Source organism: Sinocyclocheilus anshuiensis, unplaced genomic scaffold (genome assembly GCF_001515605.1).
Source record: "Sinocyclocheilus anshuiensis isolate Anshui unplaced genomic scaffold, SAMN03320099.WGS_v1.1 scaffold348, whole genome shotgun sequence".
NCBI lineage: Eukaryota > Metazoa > Chordata > Actinopteri > Cypriniformes > Cyprinidae > Sinocyclocheilus > Sinocyclocheilus anshuiensis.
The window spans coordinates 1,325,438-1,331,300 of record NW_015555762.1 but is presented as its reverse complement, the minus strand read 5'-3'; the positions used below and the strand labels follow the sequence as shown (position 1 = coordinate 1,331,300).

The 5,863-nt window shown below is 35.6% G+C and overlaps 1 pseudogene; it reads left to right on the top strand.

Annotated features, from left to right (window-relative positions):
- The first annotated feature begins 649 nt into the window (after nucleotides 1–649).
- On the top strand, nucleotides 650–4,337 carry LOC107673993 (putative malate dehydrogenase 1B; annotated as a pseudogene).
- The last annotated feature ends 1,526 nt before the right edge of the window (nucleotides 4,338–5,863 follow it).

Here is a 5,863-nt window from a genome sequence, read left to right as displayed (position 1 = left end):
GTAGAACTCCCTGCAGTGACCCTGCAGCTACACCCCCCTGCAGCCCACAACACATACTCAACTGGCAGAGCGGGTAAGACACTGAATCAATTAGAATTTTACTAATTTATATATATATATATATATATATATATATATAATGCCTTATTTGTTATTTTCAGCATGTTTCCGTATATTATTGTTTCGTAAGGGTGATTAGCCACAATACTTTTTTAACCATAATAAACAGACGCATTTACGCATTGACCAAACTAAAAAGGTTTAAATTAGCAAAAGACATATAATAATTAATACATACATTTACTAATAAAGAGAGCATCAGCTTTGTGCTTATATTGTCCGCATGCCCTTATACAGAAACCTTGAAGAAATGCGCCACTATAGCTGTATAACCCATGCAGTGTTTACATGTTTGCGGTTAATTATGGCACAGGCATACATTTTAAGGATCTTGTAAACTTTAATAATCACAATGTAAGGATCTTACCCTTCATTTGCTCTCTTCACGTGTGCTGTGCTAAGCTCTCACTTTGAGCGCAGCCCTGACAGAAACAGCGAGCGCACGATTACTGCCTCACAATAGTTCCGCTTGTAGTATCCACAATATTATTTTTAAAAATGCTATAAAAATAGTTAAATGAACACCAGTATGACTTGTTTAATTCATGTAATATGTCGAATTTTATTTTTGGACAATTTATAAAAACACAGATTCAAAAACGAAATCCGAAATGTTTCCTCTAACGAGCCTCTTTATGCGGAACACACACTGTTACCTAGCAACTGCGGACGCGCTTGTGAATGGAAAAACATAGCAAAGCTTGTTCTCGCAGGTCTGTCTGTCTGTTTGGAAACTGTAAGCTGCATTTCAGCAGTTTTTGTATTTTTTTCTAGCAAAACCCCTACAGTATTTAGATGTGTGTGGTCTATCATGTCAGAGTCAGCATAATTTTAATGCTATAACATTATCTACGTTTGTCAGGAAAGGCTGATTGTCCTTATTATGCAAAGGCTGAGCTTCTGGCTGATGTGCTGCAAAGAAACCTGCCTGATTTTCACATTCACGAGATCTGTGTGCACCCCAATGACTGGGAGGTAAAGCTGAAAAGTTCATGGAGCTCTTTAATGATTGGCACACAGCTTAATGTTCGTTTTATGATTGGTTCATTTATGTATTTTATTCATATTGAAGCATTGCTTCTGTGTAGAAATGGCTGGGAGCATTCATGCTCTCCTATTGTCTGTATGGAGAGAGCTGATTGATCGTGGAGCGAAAGGCCTACTGCTCGGAGGCTTCAGTGATTTCCTTGAACATGCTCAGGTTTGCATAGGATACTGAAATAAAACAGGAATCTATTTATCTAAAAGTAATCAAGAAAATGTAAGAGCTTACCTCTGCAGAAAATACAGTATGAATTAGGGTTTTTCTCAATTGCATTGGCTTATTTTTTTTAAACGGTTTTAACCGTGCAATTGTCACAGCTGTTTTGTGGGACAACTCTATTGCATGTCTGAAAAATGTAGTTACCCACCCAGAACATTGAATTCATGCTTCAAAACCTAGTTATTATGTCAGTACATTGGCTAATGCCACCAAAATGAAGTGTTTTTGCCATCGTGTGAGCCACACTAGTTATAATGTTTATTTGTTTTGGTACCATGTCAAATAACCCTGGAAATGTTTCTTATATATACACATTGACATTTTTTTTCTACTTTTTTGTTGACACTGTTTTGTCTAGCGGAGTGCTATTGTGTATTACACTAAACATTATGGGTTTTAACAGCAGGTCAATATTGTACTACCCAGATTTGTATGTATACAGTACATTTATTTACATTCCATGTCATAGATATTTATGAAGTATACATGTATGTCAGACAGATTTTGACATTGAATGAATCATGTTGCATGTATCACATGATAATTACCGAATTAAGAGAACAAATAACATACAGTAATTAATGCATGTACATACGTATATAAATCTAAATAAAACTAGAAAAGAATGCATTTGAACCAGAATCTGTGTCCTTGAAGTAATGTAAAAATGGGCATCAAAATTTTATAAAAAAGATTGGGTTTCATTCTGACTCCAAATGTAATCGTCTCATGATTGAGAGACATCAGCTTCCCATTTCAAAGTTCAATTTTCAATAATAAATTCAAATCTTGTGTGAACAAGAAACACATTGCCCAGAGATCAGAACTTACTGTTTTAAGAAAAGAAAAAAAATCTCATTTGAGAATTGAGAAAAAATGTAATAGTTCTCTCTGGGTGCTGTGCAATGAATATGCTATGCAAAGATGTGCCAGGTTTTATTCCAGCTCTAAATTAGTGCAATATATTAATTTAAGACAACATTTAAAATTAAACGAAGCCCTTTCATTGTAGCTCATATTGACCTAAACTGCTACAACTTAAATCAGAAACTGATCAGTGACATTGCTCAGAGACCAATGCAACGTGGGATTTAATGTAGATATTGCATGTGAAGATTATTACTTTTGTCCTCTCCTGCAGGGTACTCTATGGCATCATTTCAGATATGAACTCTGATCTGATGCTAAAAATTTCAGCCGGGAATCGACAAACTAAAGAGCTGTGTATAGAGGAGGAAATCCACCGACACGTGTCTCTCAGATCTCTGCACATCTGGATCAGCAGGTGAACATGTTTTATCAGGACCTTTTGTCTCAATATTTTCTTATTGCTACGATGCATGACAAAAACTCTCTTTCAGTGCTTTGAACCCCATCTGCTACAGCCTCATTCCTCAGTTGTTCTCCACGGGGCTGTTTCCAGGTCTCGCCACCTTCAGCCTTCACCTCATGGATGCTGACGGCTCTGAGGAAATGCTACAAGGACTCAAGATGGAAACAGAAGACCTTGGCTTCTGACCATCGGCTACATGAAGTCACTGTCCATTCAGACCAGACACAGGCATTTCAGGAAGCCCACTTCATCATTTTTCTGGATGACCTGCACCCTGTGTGTGAAAGTAATGGTGTGCAGGATGACAAGGACCACATGGTGAGCCAGGTGGCAGAACGTTTTTTAGTATCCGTGTAAATATTAGTTCTAATATTCAATTGCAATAAAATTATACATTTGAAATTCAGTTCAGTTTGAAACATTTTGAAATTATTCATAATTATTTTTATATATATATTTAATCTGCTATTATTATTTTATATTATATTGTATTTTTATATTTTATATTATTTTTGTTATTTTTATAATTTTATATTATATTTTTATTATTTTAATTATTTAATTATTGATTAAAGTTATTATAATAATAATAATAATCATCATCATTGTATGGGTAAATTATTAAATAATTTATTAAAATACTTTAAAAAATTATTTTAATCAATTATTTATTTATTTGTTTGTTTGATTGTTTATTTTCCTGTCTTTTGATGTCTATGCTTCAATTTTCCCTTTTTATTATATTTGCAGACATCACTAATGTCATCGTATGGGGAAACATCAGTGGCAGTTTCCATATTGACCTACAGAGGGCGAAGGTTTTCAGATGTGATGGCACAATTTGGGGACCAGATGGTTTTTCTCAGCAAGGCATGTAAATGATTTACGATTGGTAAATATCATTGTGGTGCATGAATCATTTAAAACATATGGCTCTTTCATGCAATTCCATTTATGAATCATTATAAAGGGTATCAGTAAATAAAAAAGGAAATGGCTGCAGACAGATTTTATGAGTTTAGTGCATAAACACCGTACCACAATTTCATCAAAGACCAACAAAGCCACAGCAATATCTACAACAAATAGAATAATGACCATTTTAAAGGCCTGGAATAATGATGCATCTCCAGAGGACGTCTTCTCATTGGGTGTAATTAGTACAGGCAAGGCTATCTGAATCATTCTCAAACATGAAACAAATATGGCTATATATTGTATATTTTATAGTTAATTTATATGACGCGTGAATGAGCATGACTGACCTTTGTAAATCTGCAGGGCAGTTTGGGATTCCAGCAGGTTTGGTGTTTTCTGTGAGCTTCAGGGACGGCTGCTGGTCAGTGCGCTCGGATGTTACTGTGACTGATGAGTTGAGGCAAAAACTTAACGCTTGTGCTGATGAACTTAAAATGGTAAGTACATAAAGTGAAAAAATGTTAAATGACAATGTAACATTATTTTGTAAGAATACAAACTTTTTCAAAACAATCAGAAAACACAGATTGCAATGGTTAATCAACGTTGTTTCATGCATTTATTTGCTTTAGGAGAGAAACATTGCTGCTCGAATACTGAAGATGCATGACGGACTTCAATGACTCACTCCTTCAGTAACAGGGCACATCATTATTCTAATCAGAACACTTTTTAAAGCTATATCTGGGTTAGTTAGCATCTGAATGCTTCAAATGACAAGTGTGTTGTTGACCTTGGCATATAAAAATGTTCAGCTCAATTCATGAAAGACTGTTAGGCTTCAATTCAAGTCATGAAAATTTACAGAATGTGGGAATATTGGATGGTAAACACAATTCTTGAAACATATCTTTTGTTCCTCTTTTCCAAGTCGTTTTTGTTAAAATCATCTGCTAAATGCATAAATGTGAACATACATTCTCAGAAAAAAAAGGTACAAAAGCTGTCACTGGGGCAGTACATTTTCAAAAGGTACAAGTAAGGTACTAATGTGTACCTTTAAAGTTCTTATATCCACTCTTTAGGGATAAATAAGGTACAAATGTGTACCTCTTGAAAAGTTACTGCCCCAGTGACAGCTGTTGTACCTTTTTTTCTGAAAGGTACTTCAAGTCAAAAATTTTGAAAACCACTGGATTACATGAATAGATTTTAACTTAATTTTTTGTGTTTTAAGTCTTTACCTGTGCAAACCTTGCCGCTACCCACTGGAAGAAGAAAAAATCGGTAGAGAAACAGAAAAGGTACTGGTAATTTTTTAATTTTTAGTTCACAGATATTTCTATTAATACTAAAATACAACATAATACAATGCGTACTTCAAAATAAGGAGAAAAAGCTGAAAAGTTCTACATATTGGATCCTATTTTACAATCTTTCTTGTTTTCGATGCCAGGGCATTGCTGTGCTGTTTCTAAGGTGTTCTGAGAGTTTTAGTGTGTTGCTATGGGGTTGCTAGGGTCACCTAGGTGGTCGCCCAAGTAAAATGGACCCAGAAATCTGAATCTTCTAAATGCAGATTGAAAGCACCTTCCTTAAAAAGCATCTGGCAAGAACACTTACATGGCATTTTTCATTAATATCATAGACCTCTGTAATGTTTCCATCCTCGAGAGATTTATCGCCTGCACTTATCGAGATTACAGTCACCTCTGACTATAAGCAGTGCGACCATCTGCCTTCGCTTCTGCTGCCAGCTCACCACAGGCCTTCACACTGGCTGTCGATATGGTAGCTTACCTCACTAGGCCTTCGTCATGCCTGGCTTTCTCTCTCGCTGTTCTTTGAGCACAGTCAGCAGATATTTAATGCAAAACATAAGAAATCTGTAGTCTACATCATCTTGTTTCTTCCCCAAGTGTCCACCGATTCTGAACGCAGTAAAGAACCCTTGTTAATTTGCATATTGGATCCTGGTAAAATAGCGTTAATATGATTGCGTTTATCTTTGTAGTTATCATTCTGGCCTTAAAGGGGTCATATGATGCGATTAAAATTTGTCCTTTCTCTTTGGAGTGTTACAAGCTCTTGGTGCATAAAGAAGATCTGTAAAGTTGCAAAGACTAAAGTCTCAAATCCAAAGAGATATTCTTTATAAAAGTTAAGTCAGCCACGCCTACCTAAAACGGCTAGTTCTAACACGCCCCAACATACCTACGTCGCTATGT